At 36.2% G+C, this 21,406-nt stretch overlaps 1 non-coding gene across 1 annotated transcript; it reads right to left on the minus strand.

Moving 5' to 3' along the window:
* Window positions 1–5,050: 5,050 nt before the first annotated feature.
* LOC139903382 (small nucleolar RNA R71) lies at window positions 5,051–5,157 on the minus strand. The gene has a single exon (XR_011778205.1). It is a non-coding gene; the product is annotated as a small nucleolar RNA R71 (small nucleolar RNA).
* Between the last annotated feature and the right edge of the window lie 16,249 nt (window positions 5,158–21,406).

The following is a 21,406-nucleotide window of genomic DNA, read 5'->3' on the forward strand; positions in this document are numbered from 1 at the left end:
GTATACCTGCAATCACATCAATAAAAGGTAAATTAATGTTAACTTTTTTAATCAAGTCCATGAACTTGGACTTTTCTGCCTCCAGCTTCTCCAGTCTCTGCTTCCTCGGGAATGGGAGCGGTGGTTGATACTCTTTAACTACCGGTTTAGCAGCAATAGTTTCCGGTACCCTCACAACCTTCTCAATCACCTGTTTCGGCTCCTTATCCTCCTCCGGTTCACTAACAACAACCGGCTCACTATCCTTAACCAACGGCACTCGTAAATCATACTCATCGGGCTTACTCGGTGAATCATATGCTAAACCACTACGGGTAGTGATAGCATTAACGTGCCCATTCTTCGGGTTGTTATCGGTCTTACTCGGTAACTCCCCCGGTTTCCTCACATTATTCTGGCTAGCAAGCTGACCAATTTGTTTCTCTAGATTCTGAATCGCTACTTGTTGATTTCAAAACATTTGATCATTCTTCTCATTGTTCTGAGTAACAGTAGTAACAAGCTGAGTTTGAGATATCACAAGCTTCTCGATCATAGCTTCAAGGTTGAACTTTTTCTCTTCGGCTTGGGGTTTCTGAAAATACCCGGGAGCTTGCTGTTGATATCCTCCACTAGAACCTGGCTGGAACCTCGAACCTTGATTACCTTGAGGATTATAGGGATTGTTTAAATTCCTATTAAACTGCGCACGTCCCTGAAACTGATTGTTGTTCTGTTGACTAATATAAGCGATCTCTTCCTTCTGATTCATAGTCAAACCTGCATCACAATCTTTTGCCAGATGTAATCCCCCACAATACTCACAACCAACCTTCATACCATGAATAGCCTTATTTATCTTCTCCAAATTCCGACCAAAGGAGTCCAACTTAGCACTTATAGACCCAAAATCATCATATGCACCATGGGTTTCGGTTCTCTTAACTGAAGCTGAATGGAATGACTCATGATCTTGATGCCATTCGTGAGAATAAGCAGCTTGCTTTTCAATTATCTCTAGCGCCTCTTCTTCGGTCTTATCCATTAACGTACCACCTGCTGCTTGATCAATAGTCTGACGAGTTGGGATATCACAACCCTTGTAGAAAATCTGGACCTTTTGCAAATCATTCAACCTATGTTGCGGACACGAGCGTAGCATATTAGAATAACGGTCCCAAGCATCAAATAGTGTCTCGCTGCTCTTTTGTCTGAATTCAGAAATTTCTGCTTGAAGTCTAGCAGCTCGAGACGCAGGGAAAAACTTCGATAAAAACTTATCCATCAAAATCTCCCAAGAGGTAATCGTACCCTCTGGTTGCTTATCTAACCATCTCTTTGCTTCTCCCTTAAGAGTCCAAGGAAAAAGCCTTGTCTTGATCGACGTATCGGCAACCTCATGCAACTTAAACAAATTGCAAACATCATTGAAAACATGAAGATGCTCGTTAGCATCCTCACTATCCTTGCCATGAAATTGGCAGTCAGAAGAAATCAAACTCAGGATCGGCCCTGTAATTTGAAAAGGCTGAGTGATGTTCGGTTGAGTAATCGAATTGCCTTGGCCCCCTCGTGTGGCCTTGAACTTTTCTGCCATAGTCTGAGGATGAGGTGGTTGTTCTTGGTCAGCCATATCTTCAGTCTCGAAAAGATCTAATGAAATGTAAGATTCTTCTTCTTCTCTGATTTCCGGTGGTGTATCGGGCACCACAGTCTCAGAACTACTTCCCAAATTAATTATACTAGCACTTGAAGAAAAAGATGAATCCACTGTAGACTGATGCTCTTGACTTAAAGCTCTGAATAACTCTCTTTCGGGTTCTGCAAATGGTTGAAGAATCGGAGAATTAGAAGAACGCGTATGTGGCATGCACTACCTGTTATCTGCGAAATCACAACTAACAACTAATTAAACGCACCGATTCAACTGAGAATAACGAAAAGAAATAATAAACTATAACTAAACTAAACTAAGAACAATTAGATAATAATCTTAATTTTCGACACAACTGTCCCCGGCAGCGGCGCCAGAAACTTGATGTGTAAAATCGTGTCTATAATTTATAATGAAAAATGCCGGTTAAAAGATTACTACACACTAACGGGCAGTGTACCCGATCGTGTAATAGTATAAAATTGGTAATTCTGAAATCGTTCCAAGGACAGTTTAAACGTGAGAATTAAGATTGTAACTAATATAATAAACTAAGTTAATCTATGAAAATCGAAAGTACGAGAATATTTGTTTTGTGGCTATTTAACGATTAGCCAAATCAAAGATAGATCAAAAGTAAAAGACAATATTTTTGGGTTTTTAAGTTAAGTAAATCAAATAGCAGACTCAACGGAAAATAAAGATATTTGAATTCAATAGATAAAAGAATGTTCGCCTAGATCTCCTATTCGCAGTGTTGGATGATTTGTTATTAAGCACTAGTTCTATTTATCAATGCACGCAACTACAGAGTCGGTTTACTCAGAGTTCTCTTTTAGCAAACACGTCAAACTAGGATTTATTGGCTTAGGGTTCCCTTTCACCAAAGACCTCTTCGTTTGTGACTTGGTAATTGGCTAATTATAAGATTAAGATTCAATTAGTTACGCGTTCGCTCCACACAATTCACCCCTATTTTGTTAAATCAATATTACCCGGTTTACCCCTTGGTCCAGTAAGCACCCAATCGGTTAAGACAAATCAATTGGAAATTAGATCACTAAATTGAAACAGGGTTCCCTTTGTTCAAACAAGATTCACTAATCAACCTAGTTACAATAATCAACACCCACAAGAATGGTTCTTAATCAAAACTCATAATTATCATGCATTAATCAATAAAACATTAAAGTATCATCCAAACACATGCAAATATTCAATCTAGTCAAACATTAAAAGCTTAGCCAACAATCATGGTGATAATGCTAAAAACGAACATATATTTCATAGCATTATCCCTCAAGAAAGACAAGCTTTTAGTTGCAATTGTTCTATTTACAAGTGATATTCGTTTAAATAATAAAAGGTGAAGACAAAAGACAGATTCGACGAATTGAAGACACAAAAGACCATAAAGCTCAAAAGTACAAAATACAATCAAAGTGGTTCCAATTATTGATAAGAAACGTCTCAAAATTACAAGAGAACAAGAAGCAAAACGCAAAGTACAAGATATTAAATTGTACGTAAGGACGTTCAAAAATCCAGAACCGGGACCAGAGTCAACTCTCAACGCTCGACGCAACGGACTAAAAATTACAAGTCAACTATGCACATAAATATAATATAATATATAAATAATTCTTAAAATTATTTATATATTATATATATTTAATTAAAACCGTCGGCAGAAGAAAACAACAACATGTGAGCCTCCCCAGCTGGCCCTGCGATCGCATGGCCTTGAAGAGCAAAGCTCATGCGATAGCATGAGCCCCTTTTTCAGCTCACAGGCCTATAAATTTCGAGCTTTGGTTCATCATAATCCATCAATCTTTTTCTCCTCATTCATCTCCTCATTTAATATTAATATTTAGTTTAAGTTTTTATTAATTAATTTATATATTTAGTTTAATTAGTTTTAATAAATTACAAAATTAATAGTTTTATAAAATAAATAATATTTTTATAAAAATTGTACTTTTTACAACTTTAAGTATATTTTTATATTTTGTATCCCTTTTTATCGTTTTAGCGTAATTTTTGTATTTTTCGCTCGTATTTAGTTTTAAGATATAGTTTTTGCCATAGTTATTTTTACTTCTAGATTTTTAAGATTTGCCGTAAAATCCCTTAAGTGCTTTTTCTTTAGACTAAGATTTAGGTGCTTTAGAATTTTGCGACGCCTTTTTAAGTTTTGGTACCTTTTTAAGTTATTGCCATTTGGGATATAATATTTCTTTTAAGCTTTAATATTTTTAGACGCAACTTTTAATTTTTAGTTTTTAGTGCCTTTTTAAGTTTAGACGCGCTACTTTCTTATTTTTATTTTTCGACGCCTATTATTTTTCAATCTTTTTTTTTTCGGCGTTTTTCGACGCGCTCTTTTTCTTTCTTATTTCTCTTCATTTTAGTTTAGGACATAGAATTTTCTATCTTCTTCTCTAAAATTTCTTTAAATTACGAAAATTTATTTTAAGTGGTTAAATTGATAGACATTAAAATTTTTTGGTTCGTAGTAATAGTTGGATTTGTACGTGGACCGGGTTATTGGAGCCAAACAGTACTCAATTATATTGAGACCAAACAAATCCTGCCCCTCTGCTGCATCTTTTGGCTATTTGAAACGTGGGCAAAATCAGAAAAGTCTATTAATTGGATAACTTATATAATTTTTCTTTCTTTTTTAAGAAAAACTAATAGGATATTCAGTGAATGCACCGAGCAAAACGTTCACCACCTTTTGTACGTTCACCACCTGTAACTCGATCAAGACATCTAGCAAATATTGTCGCCGTTGATTTTTCTTTAGAATCGTCATCCAGTCGACCAAGTACTCCAATTCAAATTTCCGATAATCTATTTTTTGAACCCGACCTCACAATTGAGAATCCGGAGAATATTCAGGGACAATTCGTAGATCCTGAACCACTAATCTTTCCTCCGGAACCACCAATCATTCAAACAGAGATTGTTGAGGAACCAACCATTAAATCAGAATCCTATAGTGATTCAGATTCAACAAATTCAATTATGGAGAATCTGGAACCTCTAAGTATGGAAGACCGAATGCGAGCTAAACGCACTGGCCAAGGTCACGTAATTACTCAATCTGACATTAATGCGCCAGATTATGAAATCAAAGGACAAATTCTACACATGGTGACTAATCAATGCCAATTTAGTGGTGCGCCGAAGGAAGATCCAAATGAACATCTTCGTACCTTTAATAGAATCTGCACTCTATTTAAAATCCGAAAAGTGGAGGATGAATAGATATATCTCATGTTATTTCCCTGGACTTTAAAGGGAGAAGCCAAAGATTGGTTGGAATCATTACCTGAAGGGGCGATTGATACATGGGACGTTTTAGTTGAAAAATTTCTTAAACAATTCTTTCCGGCATCAAAAGCCGTAAGACTTCAAGGAGAAATTGTTACGTTTACACAGAAGCCAAATGAAACTTTATATGAGGCATGGACCAGATTTGGAAAGTTATTGAGAGGATGTCCGCAACATGGTTTAGACACCTGTCAAATAGTACAAATATTCTACCAAGGATGCGACATCACTACAAGGAAAGACATAGATATAGCAGCTGGTGGTTCTATTATGAAGAAAACAGAAACTGATGCTTACAAAATTATTGATAACACTGCTTCCCACTCACATGAGTGGAACCAAGAAAAAGATATCGTTAGATCATCTAAAGTAGCTAGAGCCGATTCTAGCCATGACTTAGATTCCATTTCTGCAAAGATAGATGCTGTCGAGAGACGAATGGAAAAGATGACCAAAGATATTCACTCAATACGAATTAGTTGTGAGCAGTGTGGAGGACCACATTTGACAAAAGATTGTCTCAGTATTGAATTAACAATGAAACAAAGAGAGAATGTTTCATACATAAACCAAAGGCCTGGAAATAATTATCAGAATAATTATCAACCGCCAAGACCAATTTACAATCAAAACCAGAATTATTATCGAAATGTTCCATACAACAACCAACATGGTCCTAGCAATCAACAAGTATCCAATAATACTTACAATCAGCAAAGACCTAATTTTCAAAACAAACCACCACGAACCGATGATAAAAAGCCAAATTTAGAAGATATGATGACAAAGCTAGTTGAATCTCAAACACAGTTTTTCACATCTTAGAAACAAACCAATGAACAAAATGCTCAAGCATTTAGAAATCAACAAGCTTCTATTCAAAATTTAGAACAAGAAGTAAGTAACCTAGCAAGGTTAATAGGTGAAAGAAAACTGGGAAGTCTACCTAGTGATACAAATGCTAACCCCCGAAATAAAACAGCTAAAGCCATTACCACAAGAAGTGGTATTACACTTAAACCACCTGAAATACCTGTAATTTCTGATGAAGCTATTCCTACTCAACAAGAACCACAACATGAACAAGATAAGGAAAAAGAACCGGTAGTTGAAAAGGTTAATGAAGATAACATAGTTAAGACTAAACCTTATGTTAAACCATACTAACCACCACTTCCTTACCCGAGTAAAATGAGAAAAGAGAGACTTGAAGCCGAGCAATCCAAATTCTTGGATATGTTTAAACAGATAAATGAAAATCTTCCTTTCATTGATGTGATTTCAGGAATGCCTAGATATGCTAAATTTCTGAAAGATATAATCTCGAATAGAAAGAAAATGGAAGAACTCTCGGCTGTTACTATGAATGCTAATTGTTCAGCAGTGCTGTTGAATAAGATACCAGAAAAACTATCTGATCCAGGAAGTTTCACAATTCCATGTTTTCTGGGTAGTCTTAGTTCAATAGAAGCATTGGCAGACTTAGGTGCTAGTATAAATTTAATGCCGTATTCACTATACGCTAAACTAGACCTTGGAGAATTGAAACCAACACGAATAAGCATACAACTAGCCGATATATCAGTAAAATATCCTAAAGGGATAATGGAGAACATGCTAGTTAAAGTTGGTACTTTAGTATTTACAGTAGATTTTGTTATCCTGGACATGGAAGAAGATTCTCGAGTACCTCTCATATTAGGAAGACCATTCTTAAACACGGCTAAAGCAATAATAGACGTGTTCAGTAAGAAACTGACCCTAAGTATAGAGGATGAGAGTGTTACCTTTTCAGTTGATAGAGCCATGCAACAACCGCAATCTGCATATGATACATGTTATTATATTCAAACTATAGATACACATGCAGATTTGTTAGAAGAATTTCCAGAATTACAAGGAACAGGAGAATGTTATTTAGGAGAAGGAACTGAACCAATTGATAAAACTGAAATGTTAGCTACACTTATGGCTAATGGATATGAACCAACAACAGAAGAAATTCAAATGCTAAAAGAAGAAGAAAGATATCGATATAAATCATCGATAGAAGAACCACCGACATTAGAGTTAAAGCCACTTCCAAACCATTTGGAATATGCTTATTTACATGGTGAATCTGAATTACCTGTAATAATATCGTCTTCTCTTACTGAAAATGAAAAATCTCAACTCATTTCTGTGTTAAAAGCTCATAAACCAGCTATTGCATGGAAGATTCATGATATTAAAGGAATAAGTCCTTCGTATTGCACACATAAAATCTTTATGAAAGAAGGTCATAAAACGCATGTGCAATGCCAACGAAGACTAAATCCTAATATGCAAGATGTTGTTAAGAAAGAAATTATTAAACTGCTTAATGCAGGTTTAATTTATCCAATCTCTGATAGTCCATGAGTAAGCCCAGTTCAATGCGTGCCTAAGAAAGGTGGCATGACTGTCATTACAAATGAGAAAAATGAGTTTATTCCTACTAGGACTGTAACAGGATGGCGTGTTTGTATTGATTATAGAAAATTAAATGACGCCACCAGAAAAGATCACTTTCCCTTACCTTTTATTGATCAAATGTTGGAAAGATTAGCCGGAAATAGTTACTATTGTTTCCTTGATGGTTTTTTCGGATATTTTCAAATTCCAATAGCACCCAAGGATCAAGAGAAAACCACATTCACGTGCCCTTATGGTACTTTTGCTTACAAACGCATGCCATTTGGACTTTGCAACGCCTCTGCAACCTTTCAAAGGTGCATGATGGCGATTTTTCACGACATGATAGAAGAATGCATGGAAGTTTTCATGGATGACTTTTCAGTCTTCGGTGATACTTTTGAAACATGTCTAGTTAATCTTGAACGAATGCTTATTAGATGTGAACAATCAAATCTCGTTCTTAATTGGGAGAAATGCCATTTCATGGTTAAAGAAGGCATCATTCTTGGACATAAAATTTCAAAGGAAGGAATTGAAGTGGATAGAGCTAAAGTAGATGTAATTGCTAAACTTCCACATCCCACCAATGTTAGAGGAGTTAGGAGTTTTCTAGGGCATGCCGGTTTTTACAGACGTTTCATAAAAGATTTTTCTAAAATTGCCACTCCTATGAATAAACTCCTAGAAAAGGATGCTCCATTCATCTTTTCAGATGAATGTATCAAATATTTTAATATTCTTAAAGAAAAACTCACTAATGCGTCGATCATGATAACACCAAATTGGAATTTACCGTTTGAACTAATGTGCGATGCAAGTGATTTTACAATGGGAGCCGTTTTAGGACAAAGGATTAAAAAACGATTTCAACCTATATATTATGCTAGTAAGACGTTACAAGGAGCACAAACAAATTACACAACTACTAAAAAAGAACTCCTTGCTATTGTCTTTGCTTTTGACAAATTTCGTTCATATCTCGTTCTAGCAAAAACGGTGGTCTATACCGACCATTCTGCTCTTAGATACCTATTTTTGAAACAAGATGCTAAACCACGATTAATCCGTTGGATCTTACTCTTATAAGAGTTCGATATTGAAATTCGAGATAAAAAGGGAGCAGAAAATCTCGCAGCAGATCATCTTTCTCGTCTTGAAAATCCTGAATTAGAATTTCTAAATGAATCGGCCATACAAGACAACTTTCCTGATGAATATCTATTGAAGATAGATTATAATGAAATTCCATGGTTTGCAGACTATGCAAACTACTTAGTATGTGGATTCCTTGAAAAAGGATTATCGTACCAAAAACGAAAGAAATCTTTAGTGATATAAAACACTATTTCTGGGAAGATCCACATTTGTTTAAAAGTTGTCCCGATGGAATAATACGCCGATGTGTATTCGGAGATGAAGCTAGTAAAATCTTAAACCATTGTCACACAGGACCAACAGGAGGGCATTATGGGCCTCAACTAACAGCAAGAAAAGTTTATGATGCTGGATTCTATTGGCCTACAATTTTCAAAGACGCACACCTTCTTTGCAAATCCTGTGATGCATGTCAAAGGGCCGGAAAAATAAGTCAACGTGATGAAATGCCACAAAATGTCATTCAAGTATGTGAAGTATTTCACATTTGGGGTATTGACTTTATGGGTCCATTTCCAAAATCTCATAATAATCTCTACATTCTCGTAGCCATTGATTATGTATCTAAATGGGCGGAAGTACAAGCTCTCCCAACTAACGATGCACGAGTTGTAGTCAACTTTTTAAAACGTCTTTTTGCAAGGTTCGGAACACCGAAAGCTTTAATAAGTGATCGGGGTACTCATTTTTGTAATAATCAACTTGAGAAAGTTCTCAAAAGATATGGAGTAACTCATAAAATCTCCACTGCTTATCATCCACAAACAAGTGGACAAGTTGAAAATACCAACCGAGCTTTAAAACGTATTCTAGAGAAAACCGTAAGATCAAATCCGAAGGAATGGTCCATGAAATTGGAGGATGCACTCTGGGCTTTTAGAACAGCCTACAAAACTCCAATTGGAACCACATCTTTTAGACTCGTTTACGGAAAAGCATGTCATCTTCCAGTAGAAATTGAACACAAAGCATTTTGGGCTTTGAAGACATGTAATCTTAATTTACATGAAGCTGGACGTCTACGGTTAAGTCAATTAAACGAATTAGAAGAATTGAGACATGAAGCATACGATAATTCGTTAATCTATAAAGAAAGAACGAAGAAATGGCATGATAAAAGAATCAGAAGTTCAAAAGAATTCAAAGAAGGAGACAGAGTTCTTCTTTTCAATTCACGATTCAAGCTATTTCCTGGAAAATTGAGATCAAGATGGTCTGGACTATTCATAGTCAAAAGAGTTTTCCCATACGGAACTGTAGAATTAATAAATTCAAATGGGATTGAATTTAAGGTTAATGGTCACAGAGTTAAACATTACATAGATAGTCCGATGGAAGTCGACAACGAAGTTAATCAAAATTTCGACACCACAGCTAACTAAGTGTGGGGAGAATCAAGTCTTTAAAGGATAATATGTATTTCTGTTAGAGTTAGATTTTCTGTTTTCGTGTAGTTCTTGAAAATGGAACCCGAATGGTCTTTCCCTAGCAGACCCTAAAGAACTAGTCTTCTCCTCCCATTCTGAATTTTTTTTTTTTTTTTTGGTTTTACGAAATGAAGACTTCCTGTGAACTAAACCATGGTCTAATGCTACACGCTTTAATCACTAAACGTAATAATGACACACTTTCGAGTGAACTGGTATCAGTAATCAGAGAAAAATTGGACGGAGTAAGAAAAGAATCCAGATGCGAAAATAATAAGTTAGAATTTGGTAAAGGAAAATCAAAATCCGCAGCGAAAAGAAGAGCACGACACCTTGAAAGATGTCACAAATGCGAAAAATGGTCACACGAAGGTAAATGTTCAAATAATCAAACCTATTCAAACACCGAATTTGTTACTTTATGCAGAGACGGGCCGTTCATATGTTTAGAAGAAAAAACGTTAAATGCTCGAGGTTACGCCTATGTAGCCATGGAAAATCAATTAGTCCGAATATCTTATGAGTGGGCTAGAGCATATCACTAAGAAATATATTTCACAGGTAAGTTTGTACAGTTTTTATTTTTATTTTTATTTTTAACCTTTTGATAATAAACGCTAAATTGTTCGCTATAAAGTATTAAATTGGTATTCAATAAAATTAGGTCTTGCGACCGAAATTATTGATATCATACAAAAATTTATTACATCACTGCGAAATTTACCGTTTATTCTTAAGGTATAAATATCTTTAATCATTCAACCAAAATATTTCAAAAATTCGTCATGAGTTAAATTAGGTCGTTGAACCGAAATTACTTTACCGAAAAGAGGGGCGTATATTTTTGATAATATTTGATTGATTAAAGTGAGATAAAAGACCAAAAAGATTTTTATTTTATTTTTACCATGTTTTTAAAATTAATATTAAAATAATATTGTAAAATTTTTAAATCAATATATTTAAAATTGTAAATATTTGAAAAAAATAATATTTTTAATATAAGTTTGTATGTATAAAAACAAAAATATAATTTAAGTTTGGTGTGAATTTTTAATATGAATTTTTAATTTTATGCATTTTAAATTTAAGTTTGGTGTGAATTTAAAAACAAAAATTTACTTTATTTCGCTAAGTTAAAAATATGATTTTTAAAATTCGTCGTGAGTTGAAGACTAGGTCTTTGAACCGAAATTGCTTTACCCGAGGGAGGGACGAGAACTTTTATTATCATTATTTGTAATCTTATTGAATTAAAGTATGCCAAAAACATTAAAAAAAAAACCCAAAAATCTTTGCTTTTAAAATCGCGCTTAAAAATGACAAATTTTAAAAATTTTGTCGAGGGACGGACTAGGACAACGATCCGAAACACCCTCGCTCCTAAAGGAAAACAAAATTTTTAAAATTTTATTAATTTTATGTTTTATTAAGTATAAGATTTAAAAAAAAAAAACAATTTTCACTGTACCCGGACCCCCATGTGATCGCATGGGGTTTACACTTCAACTCCATGCGATCGCATGGAGCTGAAAAACTGGCCAGGATCAAAAACTCTCAGCGGGTCTGTTCTTCACCACAATACACACACACATATACGAACCTACTCCCAAATCACCTCTAAAATTCGCAATTTTTCACCGTAATTCGTCAAATTTCTCGCTCTAATCATGAAATTGTTCAGAAGCTTTTCAAAGAAGGTAAAAATTACACCCCTAAACTCATAAATTTTCTAGTTTTTGTGATAATTACCAATATTTTACCTAATGCAATTTTGTTAATTTCTGGTGTAATTAGTGTTAAATTGTTAGTATTTTATGCATGTATAACCTAGATTGATGCTATTTAACATGATTTGAAGCCAAAAACTTCAAAATTTTTAGAAATCTAGGGTTTGTGTTCTTGAGCAATTTGGGGATTTTTGATATAAACAGGTTATGGCCGATTTTTGTCATGAATTATTGCTAAATTGAGTAGTGTAACATGTTTAGGTAGTTAAATGATCCAAACATTGATCCTAAACATGATTTTTGGAGATTAAAGTGGACTTTTTAAGTCCAAAATTCATGAACTTGATTAATTTGATATATTTGCCATTTGAGACTTGTTTAATTGTTAGTAATAACTATTTTGACATGTTATTTGAGTTAAATGCTTATGAACTTTGTCTACATTTTCATATGTGCTTATTTGAAAAAGTGTAGAATTGTGAAAAATTGTGAAAATGTGTATAAGTTTAATTTTGATTTAACATGTTATTGTGATTGTTTTAATTTGTTATTTTGATAACACTAATGCATATTTGGATGCACAAATTTTGTGTTTAATGTGTTTTGCAGAAAGCCGATACTGGAGGTTCATCATCATCATCATCTAGACGACCAGCTCCAGCTCCAGAACCAGAACCAGAAATGCAATACGAGCCAGAACCTGAACAAGTACCACAACAAGAACCACAACAACAGCCTGATCAACACGTACCTTATTATGATCCGCTACAGTTACCTAATGAATTCACAGTATTTCCGCCACATCCGCCTGTAGAATACCCAAAAATTCCGAAACACACGTTGCATCCTAATCTAAGATTCGATAGTCGATGGAGAGATTACCCGGCATTTCAAAGTAATAAATTTAAATTGGTAACAAAAGAGGTAGAGGTGCTGAGGGTAATTGATTGGAATCCTTTGGAAATGGTCCATCTAGCTGACCGTGTTAGACAGCATTTGATTCAAAGGTATGGCAGTTCTTCTTTTACAGATTGGGAACGTCTTTTCACCATTCGTAGACCTGTATATAAGGAATGGTGTGTTGAGTTGATGAGTACTATAGCGTTAAATGTAGATGTAGATAGGTTAGATGATAGAAGTTTTCTTAGATTTATCCTTGGCGGTAGGATGTACAGAATGTCCATGATAGACATGGCCAGGGCATTACAGATTTACACTCCTAGTGAATTGCTACTACCCGATTGTATGAATTTGATTTATCGTGGTGAAAGGGTAGATAGGAATTTTAAGGCGAACGCCGTTTGGAGGCGTATGTCAAACTATAATGTTTTTACATTGGGAGGAAAACACTCCTACTTACATATTAACAAAGCCGAGCTTCGTATAATTCATAGATTTTTGGTTAACTCGATTACACAGAGAGGTCACAATAAGGAGAAAATGACCTTACATGATTTATTTTACCTAAAGTGTATTCGAGGCCCGAGAAGCTTTGTTAATATCCCTTACTGTGTTGGTTTTTATTTATCTAAAATGGTAGAAGGAATGCAGGACGAGAGTATAATAGGAGGCGGTATTTTTGTTACTCTCATTGGAGAGTATTTAGGTGTTGATAGGAACCAAGGGGGTCCATTACAGGTTTGTAGAGAACAGGATGAGACCATAGGATTGCGGGTTTATGCGAGTGCTAAGGTATTGAAGAGTAGACGCAACCAGGCAGTTCCCTATGAAGGTAATCATCCTCAGGTAGAGAGAGGCTCAGATGAGGAAATGGAGGAAGCGGAAGACATTAGGGATGTCTTTCGAGATGCTATTCTTGACGTCCACGTTCGTATAGATGAGGAAGCAATGACGAACGCGGCCAGACATAGTATGTATGAGCAGTGGAACTCCGAGCGAGTATACGAGGACTATAGGCGACGCCAACACAATAGCTAATTAGTTCATCAGCATTAAATCATGAGCCAGCTATCATATCAGGTACCAAATAACTACGTGCCTACTCGACCTGCTCATTTTCCGCCACACAGCCCCGACATTCGACCACCCTTTAACCGGTATGACTATAACCAAGCCTATCAGAACACCTATAACCAATAATGGAACCCACCTGACGAGATGAACTGGAACCCCTATCCAGACTGATTTGGTTCCATTGGTTATTTTTATGATTTTTATGTTTTTATCTTTTTACTTTTTCATGTTTAAACTTATGTTATTGGATATATTTGTGTAATTTTTATCATTTTTATTAATATTGTATACTAATATTTCCCATTTAGGATTTGAAAGTATGAAAGTGGGATTTTAAGTCCCATTTCAAATTGCCATGCATGTTTATATTTGTATTGTATGTATATTGTCAATTGTACAAAACAGGGTAAAACAGCGCATTTTCAAAGACTGGCATTAAGTTCAGCAAAAGCTAGTACTTTAGACGACAAAATGAAAAACAAATGTGATGTAACAACAAGATGGAATGAACAAATGATATGCACCATTTATCATTCAGCAAACAAACGCCAATATGTTTGGAAATTTTGGTAAAATTTAATCATTTTTCTACGCTAATCACCCTCAATAATTTAAAATGTTACTGATTTCTTGCAAATGAGGGCATTGCAAGATCTTAAGTGTGGGAAGGGGTTAAATTCTTTCGGAATTTTAAAAATTTTTGACTTGTACACTTGGTTACCATTAGAAATACTAGTAACGCAGTAGTTGTATTAGAATCTAGTGCTCTCTGATAATAAAGAACAACCCTAGTCTTATATACTGACTACCCAATTCTAGTAAAAATTTTCAAAATTTTCAATTAACTGAATTCAAAATCATGTTTATACATATTTATGAACGATAAAACTAGGTGTTAACACCGAAATTATTGTTACCTCGGAAAAGACATAAATTGAGAAACAACCCAAAATGTTAGAATTCATTTAAAATGGAATAGAGGACAATAAAAAGGAAAATAAAAGCCAAGTGTGGGAAAATTTACCAAGTTATTTAAAACATATATCACACATATTCTTGTAACAAATAACTGAAGATACTTTTATTTTGGACGATTTTAATCAGTTTTACCCGATTTACTGTAATATATTTGAAAGAAAGATGGATCTACACGATGAATCAATTCCATCATTAAAAGAAAGTAAAGTCTTCCGAAAAAGAAACGCGCTTCTTGATTTAGGTCATGAAGTTGTCGTCCAGACCAGCTGTAGGTTGACGAAAAATCTAGAAAAGTCATCTCTAAAATCAGCAGGAAATCCACGGACCTCAGCATCAAACAGGGTCGCCAAGTGGTCAGACTTATCCTAACCATGAGATGATCTGTCTCGTAAAATGGGGAGGACGCCATGCAAATTAGCTGGATAAGACTAATGAATCAGATCCCCAGAAAGGATAATCTCCTTAAAAGATCAAAAATCAGCTTTTAAGCCTGATATTACTCAATCCTAGAGATTGACCTTAAATATTGAGAATTACAAACTCATGGAATTCAATGATATCTAAACTCGAGCTTGAACGAGAAAATATTTTGATCAAAATTACAAACCGATTTGTTTTCTGAAAACCCATTTTCAATGCGTTCATTACCATTAAACGTAAAATCCTAGGAATTCACCTGGAATTCATTAGGTCACCTGAACCAAATCGGGTGTCAACTGAAATGTCCCTTCTTATTGATTAAAAACGTTCCATATTAATTGATTTCGTTGCGAGGTTTTGACCTCTATATGAGACGTTTTTCAAAGACTGCATTCATTTTTAAAACAAACCATAACCTTTATTTCATAAATAAAGGTTTAAAAAGCTTTACGTAGATTATCAAATAATGATAATCTAAAATATCCTGTTTACACACGACCATTACATAATGGTTTACAATACAAATATGTTACATCGAAATCAGTTTCTTGAATGCAGTTTTTACACAATATCATACAAACATGGACTCCAAATCTTGTCCTTATTTTAGTATGCAACAACGGAAGCTCTTAGTATTCACCTGAGAATAAACATGCTTTAAACGTCAACAAAAATGTTGGTGAGTTATAGGTTTAACCTATATATATCAAATCGTAACAATAGACCAAAGATTTCATATTTCAATACACATCCCATACATAGAGATAAAAATCATTCATATGGTGAACACCTGGTAACCGACATTAACAAGATGCATATATAAGAATATCCCCATCATTCCGGGACACCCTTCGGATATGATATAAATTTTGAAGTACTAAAGCATCCGGTACTTTGGATGGGGTTTGTTAGGCCCAATAGATCTATCTTTAGGATTCGCGTCAATTAGGGTGTCTGTTCCCTAATTCTTAGATTACCAGACTTAATAAAAAGGGGCATATTCGATTTCGATAATTCAACCATAGAATGTAGTTTCACGTACTTGTGTCTATTTTGTAAATCATTTATAAAACCTGCATGTATTCTCATCCCAAAAATATTAGATTTTAAAAGTGGGACTATAACTCACTTTCACAGATTTTTACTTCGTCGGGAAGTAAGACTTGGCCACTGGTTTATTCACGAACCTATAACAATATATACATATATATCAAAGTATGTTCAAAATATATTTACAACACTTTTAATATATTTTGATGTTTTAAGTTTATTAAGTCAGCTGTCCTCGTTAGTAACCTACAACTAGTTGTCCACAGTTAGATGTACAGAAATAAATCGATAAATATTATCTTGAATCAATCCACGACCCAGTGTATACGTATCTCAGTATTGATCACAACTCAAACTATATATATTTTGGAATCAACCTCATCCCTGTATAGCTAACTCCAACATTCACATATAGAGTGTCTATGGTTATTCCGAAATATATATAGATGTGTCGACATGATAGGTCAAAACATTGTATACGTGTCTATGGTATCTCAAGATTACATAATATACAATACAAGTTGATTAAGTTATGGTTGGAATAGATTTGTTACCAATTTTCACGTAGCTAAAATGAGAAAAATTATCCAATCTTGTTTTACCCATAACTTCTTCATTTTAAATCCGTTTTGAGTGAATCAAATTGCTATGGTTTCATATTGAACTCTATTTTATGAATCTAAACAGAAAAAGTATAGGTTTATAGTCGGAAAAATAAGTTACAAGTCGTTTTTGTAAAGGTAGTCATTTCAGTCGAAAGAACGACGTCTAGATGACCATTTTAGAAAACATACTTCCACTTTGAGTTTAACCATAATTTTTGGATATAGTTTCATGTTCATAATAAAAATCATTTTTTCAGAATAACAACTTTTAAATCAAAGTTTATCATAGTTTTTAATTAACTAACCCAAAACAGCCCGCGGTGTTACTACGACGACGTAAATCCGGTTTTACGGTGTTTTTCGTTTTTCCATATTTTAAATCATTAAGTTAGCATATCATATAGATATAGAACATGTGTTTAGTTGATTTTAAAATTCAAGTTAGAAGGATTAACTTTTATTTGCGAACAAGTTTAGAATTAACTAAACTATGTTCTAGTGATTACAAGTTTAAACCTTCGAATAAGATAACTTTATATGTATGAATCGAATGATGTTATGAACATCATTACTACCTCAAGTTCCTTGGATAAACCTACTGGAAATGAGAAAAATAGATCTAGCTTCAAAGGATCCTTAGATAGCTTGAAAGTTCTTGAAGCAGAATCATGACACGAAAACAATTTCAAGTAAGATTTTCACTCGAAATAAGATTGTTATAGTTATAGAAATTGAATTAAAGTTTGAATATGATTATTACCTTGTATTAGAAAGATAACCTACTGTAAGTAACAAAGGTTTCTTGATCTTGGATGATTAATTGGAATGGATTTAGAAAACTTGGAAGTAAACTTGCAATCTTGGAAGTATTCTTGATTTTATGAAACTAGAACTTTTGGAATTTATGAAGAACACTTAGAACTTGAAGATATAACTTGAGAGAGATCAATTAGATAAAGAAAATTGAAGAATGAAAGTGTTTGTAGGTGTTTTTGGTCGTTGGTGTATGGATTAGATATAAAGGATATGTAATTTTGTTTTCATGTAAATAAGTCATGAATGATTACTCATATTTTTATAATTTTATGAGATATTTCATGCTAGTTGCCAAATGATGGTTCCCACATGTGTTAGGTGACTCACATGGGCTGCTAAAAGCTGATCATTGGAGTGTATATACCAATAGTACATACATCTAAAAGCTATATATTGTACGAGTACGAATACGGGTGCATACGAGTAGAATTGTTGATGAAACTGAACGAGGATGTAATTGTAAGAATTTTTGTTAAGTAGAAGTATTTTGATAAGTGTCTTGAAGTCTTTCAAAAGTGTATGAATACATATTAAAACACTACTAATGATACCGCAGCCCGCATGCGCATGTAACATACACACGGGCATGCGCTATGGTGCGCATGCGGGGTGCTCTCATGCGTCATGCGGCAATGCGGATCCGTATCTGGTCCTTTACGGCGCTTGCTTAGCTAACAAGCAAATATCTTTTCCATAATTATATCCGTGATTCGGGGGAGACGGTTATGGAAACGATTATCACTATCCTATGACGGTTCTAGAATTAGGGTTGGCCTATAAATACAAACCCTAATCGTCGTTAGCAACATACCACGTTACGTAGCCACCTTCTACCACACATCATACGTAACTTACATCTTCTATCATCTTTTAAAGGTTAACAGGTGAGTTCTTTATTAGCTGGTACCTACAACCTTGCTTGGGGCCTTCTGATCGACGGACGTCATCGAAGGTGGACTTAATCACTTGGCCACCCCGCCGACATCATCATGTCGGCCAGGGTTATTCACGGTAGCCGGACCGGAGAGCCACGTTCTAAGATCCTTAAACCCCTCCTTTACGTTGAGCAAGCATGTTAAGACCCCTCGGTTAAAATATGCATGATCAAGTGGTGCTTTCATTGAGAGTCGAATTAATTCAAGACTGTTTAATTGCTTTTTCTTTTAAGGTTTTGAATGGTATGACTCGTTATTTACAAAATTTTTGAATTTTTTCTTTAACAGTATCATGACTTCCGAGGAATCATCGGAGCATACTCAAACAGCAATTCAACACGCGCCGTCTGGTAGTCAGCAAACGCCAGTTTTGACTACGGAGGCGGCTACTCAAGCAGGGTACACAATGTACCCCCCACCTGTATCCGGCGAACCCTTTCAGCGGTTTAAGCCGACATATCCGGATGGGGTTACACCGCCAAGAGCAAACTCACCAGTCACAACCACGCGGTTGGATTTTTCATCGGTGGATGCAAGGGTTATCCCGATAAACGCTGGTAGCGAAACCATGGGACCACATGTAGTTTGCTGCGGCCAGGTACCTATTTACAGTACCACTGTTTCGATACCTCTGCAGACGCAGACTATTCAGCAAAACTCGTCGTTTACACCCCTGCAACCTTGGCAACCACCGCGCCCAGTTTCTCAATTCTTAACCCCTGCGGATGCGCAGGCGTTACTTAACAGCTGGGGATTTGGTGTCATTCCAGACGCAAACTCTCATTGGGCGCCAATAACAGTGCAACAACAAAGCACAGCGCATACAGTTGGGCTTTTAAGTGTGTATCCTCAAGTTTCGCAGATATCTGCGCCACAGGTTTCGCTTCCTTTACAGCCACCTGTGTACTCCGCGTCTTCAAGTTATCCCTCTTTTCCAACACAGCAGCCTTGGTCATATCCGCAGACGCAGGGTCAACCTTGGCAAAATGTTCAAGGGCAGGCAAATCTTGCAAGTCAATTCATGCAGGCCGCACCTCCCGATATGGTTCACTTATTTTCACAACCTGACTTTGTTCAGGACATGATGAAGCGTTTCTTTGCAAATTTGAAAGGGGATCCTGTTAAACCACCCTTCGAGCTACCGACTACCTTTGACAAGTTTCCTCCGCATATATCCGCCTACCCGTTTCCATCAGCACCAAAGATACCTAGCACGTTGGGTACTTACAATGGCCTGACCGATCCAGATGATTTTTTACAGCGCTTCGAAGGCGCAATGCGCACTCAAGGCTGGGTGGATCCGGTTGCGTGTCAGATATTTCCTATGACACTACAGGGTATTGCTCGTGAGTGGTTTAATAAGTTGCCGGCGGGTAGTATTGCCGGGTTTATGGATCTGCGGACAAAGTTTTTACTGCAATATCAGAATCAGAGACCACGCAAGCGCACTCACATTGAATGCCATGACATCGTGCAGAAGTCCAAGGAATCTTTGGGCGAATTTCTCACAAGGTATACTAATGAGTGCCTGCATATACCAGATCTCAAACCAGAGCAACAGATTTCCGGACTCATACATGGTATAAACTCAGAACGTCATCCAACACTGGTAAGGCGTCTGCGCCATACAGTCCCAACAACTTATGCTGAGGCGCTTAATGAATGCCACGACTATATGCAGAGTGGCGAAGATAATGACATTCCAACAGCTAGCACACGCAACGAGAGGAAGGACGACGATGATCGTTCGCGCGATCAAAATCGTGGTAACAACTCTCGCGGAAGGTATCCTAGCGGTGGTCCTATCAGGAATGATAAAGGGAAATCAAGTGGCAATTATCGAAACAATAATCAGCGCGGCATCAACAATCAGAACTATGCGCTTCTTAAAAGCTTATCCAAAACGCCCAAAGAAATTTTGGCGACGAAGCCAGTATGCGCGACCTTCGCGGTTCCAACTCCGCTTACCGAATTTGGTAAGCGGGATAAGACAAAGTATTGTGAATTTCACGATGATTACGGGCACGATACGAATAGGTGTAAAAACTTGATGGAACGGGTACTGGAGGCGCTCCGTGCGGGTAAGTTGGATCACCTCAAACCGCCAAAGAAAGATAAAGGGAAAGCCGCAGAAGAAGGGTCAAAAACTAAAACCTTCGCGTGGCAGAAAGTGGATAAGACCAAAAATGCTGATCTAACCATTAACATGGTTGACGCAGAGAAATTAGGTCAGCGAAGAAAGTATAACGATCATCAGGATTGGGAACTTCTTCCAATCACTTTCCCTCCTGTGATGTCAATTGACAGGGTGAATGAACCTATCATTATCAAGTGCCGCATTCCTTCTTGCGGGGTGCAGGTCAAGCGCATGCATGTCGACACTGGGAGCGGCGTTGACATTATGTACGAGCATTGCTATCAATTTCTTCCCGAACACGTGAAGGCGCAGCTACGTCCGTCTGATATCACGCTGTCTGGTTTTTCCGGAGAAAGCTCATGGCCTGTGGGACGGATAGAGTTAGTAATAGAGCTCGAAGATGACAAGAATCCGCAGTTAATAAGGAACGAATTAGTTGACTTTTATGTGGTTCGCTCGACTTCGCGATATAATGCGCTACTGGGAAGAAATTTCATACGGCGTTTTAACATCATACCTTCGGTAGTGCACGGTTTGATTAAGTTTCCTACTAAGGGAGGAGTTGCCACAATGGCGTCACATCAAACGATTGAGATATGTGCGTCAGTTGTGCAAATTAACATCCCTAGCGTCGGGGAGCAGATTGCAAGCAGTGCGGTCATTGCTAATCGCTTGCATCCAGATAAGCGTATAAAAATCGGCGCAGGTTTATCAGCTGAAACCAAGGCTAAGTTACATGGTATATTGTCCGCAAACGCAGATGTTTTC

Source organism: Rutidosis leptorrhynchoides, chromosome 3 (assembly GCF_046630445.1).
Source record: "Rutidosis leptorrhynchoides isolate AG116_Rl617_1_P2 chromosome 3, CSIRO_AGI_Rlap_v1, whole genome shotgun sequence".
In the NCBI taxonomy this organism is placed as follows: Eukaryota; Viridiplantae; Streptophyta; class Magnoliopsida; order Asterales; family Asteraceae; genus Rutidosis; species Rutidosis leptorrhynchoides.